Source organism: Cupressus sempervirens, chromosome 8 (genome assembly GCF_028749045.1).
Source record: "Cupressus sempervirens isolate cs-2001-9-10 chromosome 8, ASM2874904v1, whole genome shotgun sequence".
NCBI classification, from domain to species: Eukaryota; Viridiplantae; Streptophyta; class Pinopsida; order Cupressales; family Cupressaceae; genus Cupressus; species Cupressus sempervirens.
Genome location: NC_143125.1, coordinates 796,495,040 through 796,514,215, shown reverse-complemented (window position 1 = coordinate 796,514,215; position 19,176 = coordinate 796,495,040).

Sequence of the window (19,176 nt, the reverse complement as noted above, 5' to 3'; positions counted from 1 at the left end):
GTCTCTCACATTAGGGAGTCACTAGTTTCTCCCCAATCTCATGGTAAATCACAACCACTTCAAGTACAACATGCAGAGATCAGTACAAAGAATGATACTTCTATCAATAAGAATACATCTGTATGTATTTAGAAAGAAAAAGTAGAAAAAGAACCCACTTTTATATCTCCTAGAAAGTATGGACTTGGGTTTGCTATCATGCAAAAACAAGGTTATGATGGCTATAGTGGTCTTGGATCTCAGAAACAAGTAATCACTAAACCTATCACTATAGAAGGATGACCTCCTAGTTTGGGGCTTGGATTTAAACCATTACAAATAGGTCCTCCTATTACTACGGTACCTATCTATAAGACTATGGATGTTTTGAACGATGAAAAGGCATCTGAGGATATCACACATGAAACCAACAATCCATTGACTTCTGAGCATAACCCTAATGATACAATATAATCTAATGCCCATATGCATACTTTCAACCAAAGTCCATTCAATACTAATGATGACATCCGCTCAAGTTATTCTGAACCTTTGGATTGGGACCAATGTGGACCACCAAGTTTTGATCAATTCGATGATGATGATACTCTCAAAATAGACTTTGAAATCTATGAAGGCATTATGACTGAAGATCATAAAGAAGCATTTTCTCTTGAAGTGAACACATTGGCATATTGTTGGGAGTCAAATCCATTTAACAAAAAAGAAAAAATAAATAAATAGCATAGGTCTCTTGGTGAAAATTGAAACACACCATTAGACCATAAAAAATCAAAAGCTAAGCAGCTCCCAAGGATACAAGATGAAAAATATGATGCCATGAATAGCAATATTCCAGCATTCAACATGCCACAAAGTCTTTTGGAGCTTTCTCAATCAGCATTCATATGGAAGGTCATTGGTCTCAACCCTCCCAACCCTCTCTTATATCCATTTGTTTATCCCCAAATCTAGCTACCTAATTTGTCCAATAACCAAAATCAACCCTTTATCCAACAAGCCTTTTCATATATCATCATCAGTTACATCCCACATGACATTTATTTTGACCCAATTATCCTCACATGCCTTGATTCGCAAGAGACAAATGTTGTCTTACATACGGTACCCAATGGTATATCTCGAGGCCTTTTTGGTGGTTTGATTTTAGCTACAAACTCAGAACAAATCCTGCGTAGTGATGGGTAGTCATGGATCCAGAGCTCATTAGCTAGCAACACCAACAATAGATATCTTCTTAGCATTTGTCGGTGACATTCTTGATTCCATCTAAAAGTCATGAAAAATTATCAAAAAATAGGAAAAAGTCATGAAAAAAAAAGTCATAAAAAAATGGATGCCTTGATGAAAACCTGGCAAACAGGTGTCTTGGCACGAAAATTTGAGTCAAGAGAAAATTTTTGTCCAAAAGTGAAAACTTGGCAAACAGGTGCTTTGGGAAAGTACCATGGTGAAAACCTGGCAAACAGGCACCATGTGTAATTAGTTGTTGCTCCTCCATCTATTGGGATTCCATTTGGTTTCCCCCCCCCCCCCTCTATCATTCATTGATCATATCCTTCATATTGCAAGATGTCCTTGGCTCCTTGACCATGGCTCACAAACTGGTTAATGTCCTTTATTATCTTACCAAGCATTACTAGTTTGTACACACTCTGTAATTGGCCTTTGTACATAGTTTGTGTCTTGTCTGGGGGAATATTACCTACATAGTGCACGAGTTTGAATTTGAATTGGGGGCATATCCCTAAGAACTTTTTATCCATTGGACCTATCACATAACAGATTGGAGCTAACACTTGTATATGCTTTTACGATCCTGAAAAAATCACTAAAAATCACATAATGTCCTGAAAAAATACTAAAAATTCAAATACAATCCTGAAAAAATCCCTAAAAATCACATAATGTCCTAAAAAAAATCCTAAAAATTCAATTACAATCTTGAAAAAATCACTAAAAATCACATAATGTCCTGAAAAACTCCTAAAAATCACACAATGTCCTAAAAAAATCCTAAAAATCACATAATGCCCTGAAAAAAATCCTAAAAATCACATAATGTCCTGAAAAAATCACTAAAAATCATAAAATGTCCTGAATAAACCCTAAAAATTGTAAAATTTCTTGAAGAAATCAGTCGCACAAAAAAATTAAATATCCCCAAAAACCCTAAAAATTACAAAACCCATCAAGAATTTGCAATAAACCTTGTACATATCCATTATACATAACCATCCCTTTTTGCGTACACACCTGCGCTTTGCAGGCTAAAACTCAAAGCACTACACTTCAATGCCAATCACAATATCTGAGCAACATGAACCAACAATCAATCCAATATATCACTATGAACTTATCAATTGAATCCACAACCAGAACTATCACACTATCTGTTAGATTGTGGTGACTGATCAGGAAAGTACTGTACATACTTCATAAATAGTGGCTGACATGGTAGCCGACATATTATGGCCGACATATGGCCGACATGTTATAACCCTAAAGCAGTTTAATACTTGTATAAAAAGGGCTTAGGGTTGGGTATTTTTCATATGTGGTGATACGAAATTGGTTCTTGCGGTGGTATTGAGCTGTAAGGGATTACAGATTGTAATCAGGTTGTAATCACTGGATTGTAATAAGATTGGACTTGCTGTTTGGTGGACGTAGCCCAGGGATTGGGTGAACCACGTTAAATCTTGGTGCCTTGTGTTCATTTCTGTGTGTTCTATTATTTTCTGTTATTGGTTATATTTGCATGTAGTTTTTTATTTCTGTCCATGGTTTATCCTAACACTATCAACATATCAAACACTATCTATTCACCTAAAAAATTAACAAGAATTTAATAATGAAAAAGAATAGCTATTGGCTCACGCTGTTTAGTGAGTGATTTATTTTTTCTTTATTTTTCTTTGATCGTGTCCCTATGATACTCGATGATATAAAACTGTTCTATGAGATTGGCCAGGATGGTTCATGGTCATCTTTTTCTATTTCTATCTATTACAATGTACCTTTGAGAGTTTGGGGCATGCACATATGCCTTAGGAAGGACAAGGTCATTTTCTATCTACATCATGCTTGTTTATGCAAAAGGCTTGCATTTGCGCTCTGGCCCTTTATGCCATGATGTGTTGCATTCCATTTGCCATATCAAAATAAATCTCCACTTGACATATAGTGCACTTTCTAGAAGAAAAAGTCTTTCCATCATACTAACATCTTCTAATCTCATCTTTCCTTTTCATCTCATTCTCCATCACCATAATCATGTCTTTCAATTCACCAAATTATCTTCATCTTGCATTCATGCATTCCGGCATCATCCTGCACTGTCAATCAACTTTCTGTGGCTTTCCAATTGGTTCAACCTCATTATAACATTTGTCTCATAATATATGAACCAATATGACCATTTTTGATGATTTCACTTATGCTTTGACATCTTTCCATCATTTTGGGCATGCACGCAAAGTTTCGGGGCATTCCAAGTCCAATCGGGCTATTCTTGGCCCCCAGAGCCTTTTAGGGCACAATCTACACTTTCAGGGCATAGTTGGGGGTTCCCAACTGCATCATTGAAACACTTGGTCATGCCAACTATGTCACTAAAGCACTTGGTAGAGTTTGGACACACTTGGGGACCTAGGTTATCTAGAATTGCTCTTGGAACCCCTAGGTTGCACTCCGAAGGCCATGAGTTTTGTGTTTCAACTTTGATTTATGAACCGTCAGTTGTGTTGCACTCATATCTTTCTTGTGAACAAAATGAGATATCATTTTCATTATTTGGTCACTATATGGAGTGGTAATCCTTGAGATTACTCTTGGCCTCCTGTTTGTCCCTCGTCATGTTGATTTTGGCCCCTGGAGCCTTCTCGGGCACATTTTGCACTTTCTGAGACCACTTGGGCTTCCCAAGTGCATCATTGATGCACTTGGTACTATCATGATGCACTTGGGCTTACCAAGTGTATCAATGACGCACTTGGTTGAGTTTTGGGCACAATTGGGAACCTAGGATACCCTGAATTGCTCCCGGAGCCCCTATGTTGCACTCCGTAGCCCATAACTTTTGCGTTTTAACTTGGATTTGCAATATGTTAGTTGCATTGGATTTGTATCTTTTTTGTAGAAAAAATGAACTATCATTTTCATCATTTTGTGTCATTCTTTAGTGGTAACCCATGCAATTACTCTCGAGCTCCTGATTGACCCTGTTCTACACTCTAGGCCTCTTAACTTTCACATTTTAGCTCTGATTTTCATTCTATCAGTTGCTATGGTTTTGTCTTCTCGTTGTTGAAAAATTAACTTATCATATGCTTATCTTAGTCAATTTATCAAGGGGGCACCCATATATATCATCCCTATTGGGGCATGTTGTGGCTTTCTCATCAGTTATTCTTTGACACAACGCTCTAAATCACATTGTATTATAGAGGGGAAAAACATAGATGCTCAAAAATGGTTTATATCTACAGTTTCATCACTTCTTCATACTAATTTGACCCATTTTCTCATTCTACTAACTCTGATCTTTTGGCAAAAATTGATCATACTTTATCATTTGTACCCCCTTTCACATCAATTTCATATCAACTCAGAATCATATCAAATCAACTCAAAACCATTTCAAATCAACTCAAAATTACCCCAAATCAACCTAGAATCACTAAAAATCAGTCCTTGTCACCCGAAAAGATATCAAATGTCCCAAATCAATCATCATTTATCTACTCCTAGGTACTGTTGTGGCTTTCAGTGGCTTGGAAACTGATCAACCTATCAATCTTATCAATCCGACCTTAGTACTATCGTGGCTCTCAGTGCTAGGTCAAACTATCATTCACGTCATTCAATCTTTGATGTTTTTGAGGCTTTCAATGTCAAATCATGGCATCATCAACCATTTTAACAATATTGATAGTTCCCATCAATGTTATTATGATTAACATTTTCAATCAACCTCGATCCTGTAGCATTTGCAATGTTAGTTAAATGTTACATATCAATCAATTCGTGTCATGTGTCCTTGGCATGTTGTCAACTTCAAATAATCAATTTGACCATGGCTTTGGTCTACTTGTCATCATCTTATTTGATAGCCATCATCATAACATTTTCATCAAAGAGTACGGTCGCATTCATTTAATCAATTTGGCCAATCATTTACTAATTTTCTCTATAGGATTTAATAACCCATAATTTAATCCTATTATTCTTTCTAATTATTCTTCCTAATTATCATCCTCAATTAATTAATTTTATTAATTAATTGATTCATTATCTACAAACCATGGAAATTTACAATTTCCTAAGTTCCATTTTCCATCATTAATTCCATTTTCTACTAATTCTTATTTTGTGGAATAAGAGGATTTTTAATTCGAATATTCCACAAAATATTGCATCATCATGACACTTGGATATGACACCTCATGGATTATCCTTTGACACTTGGATGGGATTTGTCATAATCAAATATTCTTACCTCTTACGCATGTCCCTATTTGGCTTATTCATCATAGATTCATAGCTTTAAGTGGGTTGAGGTGTCTTATGACGCATCATAGATTCTCTTCTACATTTAGCCAAGTTTGACTTGTATGCATCATAGAATCTTACATATTGGCATATTTTGTCATATGCATCATGGATTCTCAAATAAATCTCTTGCCACATCGCATATCTATGGGTGAAAAATCCAATGCTCTCATCCTCCATGTCAATTATAAATTGGACACTCTTTCTCTCATTTTTGGTACTTGAATCCTTGAAGTCTTGAGCCCTTGGTCCTAATTCTTGAGCATCTTTTCAAGTCCTTGGCTTATTTGCATTTTGCATTCTTGCTCTCACATCAAAATCAAACTTCTAGTATTCTCATGGCATTATCTATATTATAGGCTTTTGCTTCAATCTTGTGTGCACTATAGGCAAATTGGAGCTACAATCATTTGGAGAAGAAAGAAGGACATGGGAGCTACAAACGAAAGAGGGGGTTTTTATTGCTTTCTTTATTAGTTTGGCTTCCATGGTAGACTAGTGGGTGCTAATGTATGGTTATTGAGTTTTGTGATTTTCTCATAGTGTGTTATGCATTTTAACCTATTTTCTGGTCCTACAGGCACAAAAACCCCCAAAAATCCAAAAACAATCAAGTTCAGACACTGTATGCAAAAATTACTAACATAATGATGTAAAACTCAAAACCCTCATCTCAAAAAATAAGGAAATGTTTGTATTCACCCAACCAGGTAGAACTAGCATACATAAATGGAGGGGAACACTACTTCTTTGCCTCCAATCAAATGGCTACCAAAAATAAAAGTAGAAATGAAGCAAAAACAATAAAACAAGAAAGCCCTACCTCATAGCCAATAGGGAAAAATGAGAATTTGAACCATAAAATAAATATCTCGCAGAAGTAGCTGAAAATCATGGTAATCTAAGGTTTCCCCGAGCTGGATCCAATGAGCCCAACCTCGTAATGATCCCATGCCTATAGCTCCCACAACGAACAAAACACTAAATCCTCATGAAGAGGATTTTGGGTTTTACTCTCCAACTTTCTAATTCAAAAGTGAGAAGTGAGGAACTAAATTCCTTTTTGAATATTTATTCACTTTTCGAGTGAATAATCGATTATGGCAAATAACCAACCAACCTAGTTAAACTCTGAATCGACCTAAATGAAAATAGGCTATTCCTATAAATAGGAATTCATCTATGGAAAAGCTGCCATAAATTAAAATAAATCAGTTAAAAAGCTTGAAAACCTAAAAACACATAAATTTCCTTAACAACTTTCGCGACAATACGAACCTCTAAATGCATAGACATGCTTACTGGTCTAATCACATAATGCAAATGAGTTCAGATTTAATAATCACACAAAGGTTTAAATTAAAGAATTAAAATAAGGATAGGTCAACCATATAAGGATGACATTGGTAAAATATGAATGGTTGTATCACTAACTCCATGTGCCACTGCTAGGGATATAAATCCTACACACTAAACAACACAATCAAGTGCAATTGCATATAATGACATTGTTGAAGCAATAAATGCATTAAATCACCAAATTTAACCATTTATTTAATTATATTAAAATAATCTATTTACATCAATCACATTCTCATAAAGCATAACAATGTAGGAATGAAGTAAATAACCATAGCATTAAGTCCATCACCTAACATAATCAGAGGTATGTCCAAATACCAAATAACTAGATATCATCATAAAACACGCTGTCATCTCAAAATGGCATCACCATGCAATATGATTAACTAAAAAACATAGTAGTCTAATATCTATGATACTGAAATCAAAGTTTAACATCTAACCCTCATGTCATCTCAAATGTAAAACATCACATAAGTAATAGATATCTCATAGATCAAAATATCGCAAGGTAAATGACCGCAACACATAACCAAGGAATCCAACAAGAAAAACCCATTTATTTACTTAAGCATTTAATAATGATTGTTTAAACAACATTAAAAAGACACTTAAAACACATAAGCAAACATAGTCATAAACATGACTAACCACTACTATAGGAACCTAGTCCAGTATAGCACAGTAATAGTACATAGTGCAATCTCTATACACATCTTAGGATAATCATTGAACAAACTCATGATACCACATTGATCCTGCTAACCACTGGCACAAACCTCAGTGAACCATAAATCATATCATAATCTCATAGATCAGTCAAAAGAATAATCAAAGCAACTAATATAGGAAAATAAATCCAAACACCTCGACGGTGTAGACCACTCAGGGTCACAATCATGATCCCATCACAACAAAAGATTAGTAAGGTTGCATCCATCAGGATGACTTATAGAAGTCAAATGGGAGAGGCACTACACTCTCTCCCATCCCCTACTCTCTCTCTTTCACACACAATAGACACTCCCATCCCCCCTCTATCTCTCTCCTCTCCCATCCCCTCTTTATCTCCCTCTCCCACCACCTACTCTCACTCCCTCTCCCATCCCCTACTCTCTCTGCTACCCCTACTCTCTCTCTCTCTCTCTCACACACACACACACACACACACACACACACACACTCTGATCCCCCCTCTCTCCCTCTCCCACTCCCTCTCCCATCACCTACTCTCTCTCAGACTACTCTCTCTCTCTCTCTCTCTCTCTCTCTCACCCCCCTCTCCCATCCCCTACTCTCTATCTTTCACACACACACACACACACACACACACACACACTCCCATCCCCCCTTTCTCTCCTCTGCCATCCCCTACTCTCTCTCTCTCTCTCACACTCCCATCCTACTCCTCCTCCTCTCTCTCTCTCTCTCTCTCTCTCTTTCTCCCCATCCCCTACTCTCAATCTCTCTCCCATTCTGTACTTTTTTTCTACCACCCCTACTTGTTAGATACAATTTTTTGATTGTGTGTTGTCTTTGATGTTACACAAATGGCATATCAGTTGGCACACAATGCTTATTGAACTCAATTGGTCAGCAAAGCAATTTTTAGAGTCTACCAAGCATTCTTGGAAATTACTTTGTGGAAGCAGTGTCTACCAAGCTCACTCGGGCATCAAAGAATTTTGTGGAAAAAGTTAGTGGTAACTGAGCTCACAAAGTTTACAAAGAAAATTCAGTGTTTACCAAGTTCATTTAGTTTTTAAAGGATTTTACAAAGTTCATAGTGTTAATTGAGCTTCAGTTGGTTAGCATTGGAAATCAGTTCAGGATTAGTGTTTACTGAGCATGGTCGACCAATGAAGGATATTGTTATTTTGGGAAATAAAGTTTAATTATTTTATGTAATGATTGTAGCCAACTGAGGTAATGATTATTGGTATTTGTAAATTGTAAATGAGCCAACTTGACAATTTGTAAGGTATAAATAAAAAGTCAAGTTGAGAGTTCTAAAGTGTAATGAGGAGCATGCAAGTGTATTGATCGTGTGAAGAGGAAAGTGTGAGCAAACTTAGAAGGATGGTTAGATATCCTTGAGGAGAAAACAAGATTTATTCAATTAGAGAGAATCTATTGAAGTAGAATAGAGATCTATATCAAAAATTTAGTTGCATCTCATTTAGGTCATTTCATTGTTACTTTTTCACCATTGTAGCAGTGATTCCTAAATCTCTTTAAAAAGTTGGTTTAATAGCCATTTGTAGATCTTCTAACATAGTGACAGTTCTATTGAATTGTTCTAAAGTCCTTTTCCAAGACCACTCCTAATAGGGTGATTAAATCCTCTAACAAGGTCACACCTAACAATGTGTTTTGTAACCTTTAATAGGGTTGGCTCTTAATAGTGCTCACTTCAGAAGAGTGAAAATCAATAGCTAGTTACTTGGTGTTTTTTTCCATATTAAGTTTCCACATTAAATTTGGTGTCTCATGTGTTCATGTTATTTCTTTTATGGTTTCATGTTAATTTCTATGAATGTTTAAGATCTATTAAAATAATATGCATTGCATCTACTAAGTTATAGTATTTTTTTGTATGATTATTGAGTAACAACAATAACTAGTTTTATTAGACACCTAAGGGATCTGTGAATTTATTTTTGTGGTAACTAGTTCACCCCCCCTCATTTACTCCATCTATATTTCCAACAATTGGTATCAAAGTATTTGGTGCTTCCAAGAAGGATTTCAAGGATCTAAGCTAAAGATCAGGATGTCTTACAAGAGGGAAATTCCAAGGCTTAACAGGGATAACATTTCAGCATGGAAAGGTCTCATGAGACTCCATCTAACTTCCATTGGAGATACAGGATTGAGATATCTTGATGAAGAATATATGACTCCTTCTGGTACATTATTTGTTAGTGACATTGCTGAGAAGAAGACTCATAACACCATGATGATAGACATTGCATCTGCCCTAAGCTATGAAGAATTTGATGACATCAAGGAATACAAAAATACCTTTTCTATGCGGAACAAGCTAAAAGATATTTATGGAGGTGATGAAAATGTAAGGAGAGCCAAAGCAGAAGGTTTTAGAGGAAAATTTGATCAAATGAGAATGAGAGAGGATGAAAACATTGCCAAATATGTTGAAAGAGTCAAAGCAAGTGTCAATGTAATCAAGGCTTCTGAAGGAGATATCAAGGAGGAAATAGTTATAAGTAAAGTTCTTAGAATATTGCTTCTCATTTATGCAATTAGAGTATCTACAATTCAAGAGAGAAGATGTAAAGAAAATCATAAGATAAATTTGGAGGCCATAGTAAGAAGATTGACTGCATTTTATGACAATTATGATCCAGCTTCCAAACACATTGAATCAACATTTGAAGCCAAGATTTTACTCAAAGAAAAGGGCAAGAAGATAAAAGAATCTCAGTTAGAAAGTGAAGAAGAATTAGAGGAAAGTTTTGATAGTGATCTTGAGGTAGTTAAAGCTCTACTAGCAAGGAACTATTCTAGAGGCAAAGGAAAATACAAAGATAAATTTCCTCTAGTCTATTTTTCATGTGAGGAAATTGGTCATATTGCTGCTAGGTGCCCAAACAAGGAAAACAAGGATAAGAAGAAATGTCACAAGTGCAATGGCAAGAAAGACTTCAAATTATTCCAGGACAAAGGTAAGAAAACATGTTTCATGGCTAAGGACTCTAAGGATTCTGATAATAGTGAAGATGAAATTGTTTCATTGCTGTGAAAGATGAATCTGATGATGAAGAGGAAGATAAGATTGCACTTATCTCTCATGTAAACAAAAATGATATATGGATCATAAATAGTAGTTGTTCTCATCGTATGATTGGCATCAAAAAAAAGTTTGAACATTTTGAAGACTATGATGGTGGTAGTGTGAGGTTTGGTAATAATGAACCTTGTTACATAAAAGGATCTTCAGAGGAAGAATCTCACTAACCAAAGAGCTTGTACGTGATAATGCCTATTGGGTTGAAGGACTAAAAAATAATCTATTGAGTGTGGCACAACTAATCAATATTGGATTCAAGGTGAAATTCATGCATGGAAAGGCAAGACTACTGGATGACAAAGGAAAGCTAATTGGATTAGGCATACAAACAAAAGGTAACTTATTTTATCTTGAACTTGGTGAATGCTCATGTTTTATTGCTCAAGTTGACAAAAGTTGGTTATGGCAGAGACAATTATTTCATGTGAATTTTTATAATTTGGTAAAGATAAGAAAATTTAGAAAAGTAAGAGGCATTCCTAGTATAAAGAAACCTGATGTTAGTTTATGCAAGAATTGTGAAATTGGTAAGATGGGAAAAACTAGCTTTAAAATTAAAAACTATTAGTTTGAAGAAGTTTTGGAAATTATGTATACTAATTTGTGTGACCTATTGGAATTGAGAGCTATACTAGAGAAAAATTTTTCATTCTTTGTTGATGACTACTCTAGAATGACGATTGTTATGTATCTGAGAGAGAAGTCAAAAGCATTTGAAAAGTTCAAATGGTATTTGACTAGAGTAGAGAAGGAAATAGGGAAATGATTGAAATGTCTGAGATCAAATTGAGGTGGTGAGTTCATCTCCAATGAATTCAATAACTTTTTCATTGAAAGAGGAATCAAAAGATAGGTATTAGCCCCTAGAACTCTTGAGTAGAATGGAATAGCTGAAAGAAGGAATAGATCTATCATGGATTGTGCAAGGACTCTAATGATTAAAAAGAATATTGCTATCAAATAATGGAAGGAAGCTATCAAAACTGTAGTTCATACCTTAAACCAAGTACAACTGAAAAAGGACTCATTCAAAATCCCCTATGAGTTGTGGTATGGCTATAAATCCAATGTAAGCATATAGATGTTTGAACTTGTTTACTCACAAAGTCATAGAAAGTGCATATGTGAAAGTTGATGAGTTTGCAGAAAGAACTAAAAAAGGAAGCAAAAGGGAACTAGAAGAGCACAAGAGATTTTTTTTCATTGAACCTAATATAGTACCAGATACACTTATCAATCAAGAATCTTCTACTCATGATTCTTCAGTAACCAAGTTGCAAGAAGTTCAAATTCAACTATAGGTAACTAAGTCACATTCTAATGCTATCGAGCCAACGCCTATCAAGTCTAAAGGACCTGAGAAATAGATAGAACAAATAGAACTTGAAGTTGAAATACAAGAGGATTAGAATGAAAAGCATTCTAAAGGCAAGGAACCTATATTAGCTAAGTATGGTAGGAGACATCATGCACTAGATTAGATCATTGGAGACAAATTTGAAGGAACTATGACAAGAAGTAAGTTGAAAGGTACTTGTTTACTTGCTGATTTTGAACCTAGAAGTGTCAAAAATGTATTAGAAAATGAAAGTTGGATTGAGGCTATGAATGAAGAGATAGAGAATATAGAGAAAAAAAAAACATCGACTCTTGTACCTAGGCCTAAATACAAAAATGTGATTGGAACTAAGTGGGTATTTAGAAATAATTTGAATGAAGATGGTAAGATGTCAAGGAACAAAGCTAGACTAGAATGCAAAGGATACTCTCAAGAAGAAGGAATAGACTGCGAAGAGACTTTTGCTCCTATTAAAAGATTGGAAGGTGTCAAGACCCTACTTGCATACGCTACATACAAAGGATTTAAAGTTTATCAAATGGATGTCAAGTTAGCATTTATCAATGGTATACTAGATGAAGAGGTTTACATTAAGTAGCTTGAAGGTTTTGTTGATCCAAGAAAAAAGGATATGGTCTGCAAATTACACAAAGCATTGTATGGTCTAAAACAAGCCCCGAGAGCATGGTGTGAGAGACTGCATAACTATCTTATTTAGATTGGTTTTCAAAGAACTAATGATAATAGTAGTTTGTACATCAAGGAAGGACCAGATAACAAGATTGTTTTCACATAAATATTTGCAGATGATACTTTGTTTACAGGGAATGATGATTTATGCAAAGAATTTTTAGGGCAAATGAACAAGGAATTTGAGATGTCTATGTTTGGTGAGGTTAAATTCTTTGTTGGTCTTCAGATTTAGTAGAAAAAGAATGGTATTTACATCACTCAGTCTAAATACATCAAGGAGATACTCAAGAAGTTTGGTATGGAAGATTGAAAACCAGTTGGAGCTCCCATTTTTACTGGACCAAAGCTTACTAGGGATGATGATTCAAAAGAGGTAGATCAAACCTTATATAGATCAATGATTGGAAAATTGCAACATGTAGTTCATACAAGGCCTGATCTTGCTCTTACAATTAGTATAGTGGCAAGATTTTTAGCAAAACCTAGAGAGAATCACATAATGACAATCAAAAGGATCTTGAGATACTTGAAAGACATTGAAGATTATGGATTGTGGTATAAATTTGGAAGAAATTTGGAGTTGAAAGTGTTTACTAATGTTGATTGGGTAGAAAACATTGATGATAGAAAGAGTACAAGTGGTGGAGCATTCTTTCTTGGAAAGAAGTTGGTATCTTGGACAAGCAAAAAGCAAAATTGTGCATCCCAATCTATAGCAGAAGCAAAGTATTTTGTAGCACCAATGAACTATTCTAATATTGTTTGGTTTGAATAGTTATTAGAAGGCATGAAATTTGAGATCAGAGAACCAGTTGTTATGTTTTGTGATAATACAAGTACAATTATCATATTAAAGAATCTAGTGATGCACTCCAAAACCAAGCATATTGCAATAAAATACCACTTTGTTAGATAATTGGTGCAAGATAAGGAGATCAAATTGGAATATGTCCATACAAAAGAAAAAATTACTAACATATTCACCAAGCCATTACCTAAGGATGAATTCTTGTATCTAAGAGGTAAGTTACGGGTCATTCTCCTATCTAAAGCTCACTAAAATAGAATTTTAGTGATGCATTGATCAGAACCAAGTTGAAGATCTATCAATTGATGCAACATAGTTATGGAAATATTGCATATGAATCAATACTCAAGGTACATTGCTACTCATTGTGGTATGTGTTGTCTTTTGCATGTGTTGTCAAAGAGGGAGAGTTTACTGTCACATCTTTCTAAAATATGAATTTGTTTAAGGAAGAGTTTACTATTTGAAAAAGAAGCTATGTAATTCCTTCATAGAGGTAGATTACTACATTAGAGAAGTTTGTGGCATAAAATCTAAGAGGGAGAAATTTCTATCAAAGATTTATTTCTAAATTTTATTGTGCTATGACATGTTGTGTTGCCATCAATTCAAAAGAGGGAGATTGTTGGATACAATTGTTTAATTATGTGTTGTCTTTGATGTTACAAAAATGTCATATCACTTGGCAGATAGTGCTTATCAAGCTCAGTTGGTCAGCAAAGCAAATTTTAGAGTCTACCGAGCATTCCTAGAAATTACTTTGTGGAAATAGTGTCTACCAAGCTCACTTGAGCATTGAAGGATTTTGTGGTAGAAGTTAGTGGTAATTGAGCTCACAAGGTTTACAAAGGAAAGTTAGTGTTTACCGAGTTCATTTGATCTTCAAAAGATTTTATAGAGTTCACAATGTTAACTAAGCTTTAGTTGGTTTATACTAGGAATTAGTTCAGGATCAGTGTTTACCGAGCAGGATTGGCCAATGAAGGATTTTGTTATTTTGGAAAATAAAGTTTAATTGTTCTATGTAATGATTATAGCTAACTGAGGTAATGATTATTGGTATTTGTAAATTGTAAATGAGCTGACTTGACAATTTGTAAGGTATAAATAAAAGGTCAAGTTGAGAATTCTAAAGTATAATGAAGAGCATGCAAGTGTATTGATTATGTGAAGAGGAATAGAGATCTGTATCAGCAATTTAGTTGCATCTCATTTAGGTCACTTCATTGTTACTTTTTCACCATTGTAGCAGTGATTCCTAAATCTCTTAATAGAGTTGGTTTAACAACCATTTGTAGATCCTCTAACAAGGTGGCAATACTATTGAATTGTTCTAAAGTCTTTTTGCAAGGCCACTCCTAATAGGGTGATTAAATCCTCTAACAAGGTCTCACCTAATAGTGTGTTTTGTAACCTTTAACAGGGTTGGCTCCTAATAGGGCTCACCTTAAAAGAGTGAAAATCTAGTTACTTGGTGGTTTTTGTCATATTGGGTTTTCACTTTCTTTTATGATTGCATGTTAATTTTTGTGAATGTTTAAGATTTGTTAAAATAACATACAATACATCTACTGAGTTACATAATTTTTTTATATGATTACTGTATAACAACAATAACTAGTTTTATCAGACATCTAAGGGATCTGTGGATTTTTTTTTGTGGCAACTGATTCGCCCCCCCTCTTAGTTACTCCATCTATATTTCCAACACTACTCTCTCTTACAATTCCTCTCTCTCCCATCCCCTACCCTCTCTCTCTCCCCTTTGCCATCCCTTACTTTCTCTCTCTGCCATCCCTACTCTCTCTCACACTCTCACATTCTCTCCCATGCCCTACTCTATCTCTCTCTAAAACACACTCTCATTCTCCTCTTTATATCTCTCTCTCTCTCTCTCTCTCACACACACACACACACACACACACACACATTCACACTTCCTCTCTCTCACATCCCCTATTCCTAATCTCTCTCTCCCATCTTGTACTCTCTTTATGCCACCCCTACTCTCTCTCTCACTTCCCCTCTCTCATATCCCCTACTCTTTCTCCCCTCTCCCATCCCCTACTCTCTCTCTCTCTCTCTCTCTCTCACACACACACACACACACACACACACACACACACACACACACACACACCCTTCCCCCCATCTCCTCTCCCTCTCTCTCACTCTCTTTCTTGCTTCACCTCTCTTCTTCCCTCTCTATGCACTATTTAGGTCTTAATAGTGTGTCTACACTAAAGCACATATGCATTAAAGTGCACACACACTATTAGCTATTTAAAGCTTTGCATTCTACCAAGACTAAGGCTTGGTTTTGCCTTGGGGATCCAACCCAAAGGTTTGGAGTGTGTAAACTGGTTTGAGACATGTTTTGCCACAAATATACAAAAAATGATTGATTTCTCTTGTGTTCTCTACTTCAAGTTTCCTCATGGTTGAGCATCGACAAAATTAGGTTACATGACATTGTATGTCTCTGGATTAGCTATATAACCATATAATTTATTTTTAATTTGAACTATTTCAAGCTTTTTACTATAATTTCTTTTGAATGTATGTCCATTTTTTGTCAAAAACCAACATGTACTAATTGGGTTGTAGATTTTAGCTCGTTCATCGAATTTCGCAACAACTTAGTTTTTAAGAAACTAGACTCCATTCTACAAACTTTGAAAAAAGAAGTTTTAATTTTAGATTAGTTTTCAATCATTTCTGGGGGGAGCACATAGATATTTCACATTTTTGGGATGTCTCTAATTAAAAAATGCATTAAAAAAATACACTTTATAAAATTACTCAAAAAATCTAGGATAAACTACATAATGTTACGTAACTTTTGACTAGAGCGATTAAATAATTTCAAAAAAAAAAGTTAAAATTTTAGGGGGGCCACACTTTGTATTGTGTTATATATTTTTGGAATAAACAGTACCACTTTTTGTGGCCCCCTTTTTTGAGGACCTAAAACTTAACCATTTTGAAAAAAAATTAGTAGTTTAGAAACTAGATTCAAATGACTACTATTTTTGTTTTTGTCATATCTTAAAATTTTGAGCGTAACTATCTTCGAATTCTTGTTGAAGTTTAGAAATTGCTGATTTTAGAAAAAAGGTGTCCACTTATACCCCCCTTTCGATACCACAACTTGGTTCACTTAACCATATGTTATATTTTACTAGTGTGTTTAATTTATAAATAGTGTGGTTTATTTTATAGGGATCTAGGAGTTTTTGTGTTTGTGCCATCTTGGATAATTACCCTATAGGGCCTATACACATTCATAGATGGCTAAAATGCATAAGAGGGTTCTAGGAAAATGTTTTGATAGATATCATGAACTAGGAAACCATGCTTTTGGAGAAAAGCTTGGTTTATGGATAGTTGTTCCACATCAATTAATAGTAGAAGTGGGAGTAGACATAGTGTATATGGTTACTAGGGAGAGATCTTTGAAGAAGTTTCATGATCTTGTTTGTACAACTTGAAAGGAAATCATATTGTCATACTTTATTGCAATTTTTGGTTTAGTACACTTTGTTCTAGCACATCTACCCAATTTTAATTCAGTGGCTAGAATTTCCCTAGCTGCAACAATAATGTCTCTTTGGTAAAGCTTTGTGATTAATGTTTTGAATTTTTAATTCAAATGCATAAAAAATTCTATATTGACTCCATGAAAATTGGATTATGTAGCTATTACACAATTTCTTGGGGAGCCTTAGTCCATCAGGGGTAAGTTGCTAATGTGGACTACGGTATAAAAAGCTTGTCCACTATAGATATAGTGTTTAATGCTTTGGGAGACATGACCTTTTCTTATGCTAGACACAATTTGATGCTAGAGATCCAAGACACTATACATTCCAAACTAGAAAGAATATCAAAGTTCCAATGTGGAAAGGAGTAGTTGTTGCATACATCATTGTTTCTCTTTGTTACTTCATTGAGACTATTTGAAAACCCATATTGTAGCACTAGTTGATTATTGGGCTCATGGAAACTTTGTTGAGGATAACATTCTAGAGATAGTTGGAAAACCCATATTGCAGAAACAAAGTTGATGATGGTGATCCATGTGATTGGAAGTTATCAAGTATTATATATGATAGACATCTCTAGTCTCTTAAATGTTTCTTTAGTTTATATATAATTTTTTTAAAAAAAGAGTACAAATTATTTTCAGTATAAAGAGAGTTATAAAGCAAGAAGGGCTGACGATTAGGAGAGATAATAGTTCTACACAACCCTATTTTTGTCAATTTGCTAATCTAACATACAGGATAATTTTGAAGATAATCATCCCTTATTCATAGTACTCCAATCTTACATTTGACTCTAATATTCTACTCCATTCCATTCTTTATTTCTATTGACTTTTAGAAAATTTTAAAAAGTGAAATCTAAAGAAGTTGAAAGTCTGCGACTTGAACATTTAGTTTTAAATTTTAAATGCAAAAAGCATCTTTAAATTTATTTATAATAATATTAATACAATTAGTTTCATGTAAATAATCATTTTCATACCAATTTGGTATCATTGACATGTTAATATTTTTTGAAGATCTACACCATGCCAATATTAGACATGATGGAAACAATATTGTTCACCAAACTAAACTTTAGTCTAGGAATCCAACTATGCTTGATTATTTGCTCACTCTATGTTGGTAAGTGGAATTATGTTTTCTAGAAGGTTGAAATCTAGATATAGTGTATTAATTTACCATTTATGGTTTCTTTATAACCATATATAAACATTGCCCCAATATTTAAAAATAAAATGAATTTCAGCTACAACTTTCTTGGTTGGTATTTCAATTCCTTTCATTGGTAGTCTACTTGGATTCTTTGGAGGGTTCACATTTTCTCCAACAACCTAATTTGTAAGTATTTTCAAAAAATATTTATTGGGTTTGGATTTGAAATAGAGGAGCAGATTCATTTCCATGGTTCATAGTCATATGATAGGTATTCCAGTGATTATTTCACTCACATTGTAAATTGAGCCTATATTTAGCACAAAACAATAGCTAGAAAGGATGTCAAGTGAGCATAGAGGTTTTCCTATCTTAGAAGTTCCAAAGGAGAAAAGTGAAGCTAAAAGTTGGAGTAGACCTCCTTCCCCTGTTAGAAATCAAGATGTTAATACTTCATATTCCACTTGTCAAGTATAGCACTTCACGGAGTTACTGCACCTCCAGTTGTTAACTTTCTATCATATACTGCTAGAACAATCATGGCTGCTCCATGGGCCATGGTAACAGGGCCGTTAGCACTAAATGCTTATCATCCACTCCCAGCTGGTTCAAGGAAGAATTTCCCTAAATTCTCAACTGATGGGAAGGTCAATACAGATGAGTACATTAAAGCTTTCTTTACAGCTACCCATATATTAGGGGTGGGACATGAAGATGTTGCTGTAAGGTTGTCCGTAGAAACCCTTACAGATAGTGCAACAGACTAGTTTTATCATTTAGCTGATGGTTCAATAACTGATTGGAACACAATGAGAGCTGAATTTGAAGCCAAATACAAGACTGTGAAAGATGAACACGCCTTGCTAACACAGGTGACTTCAATTAAAAAGAAACCAACTATGAGCAT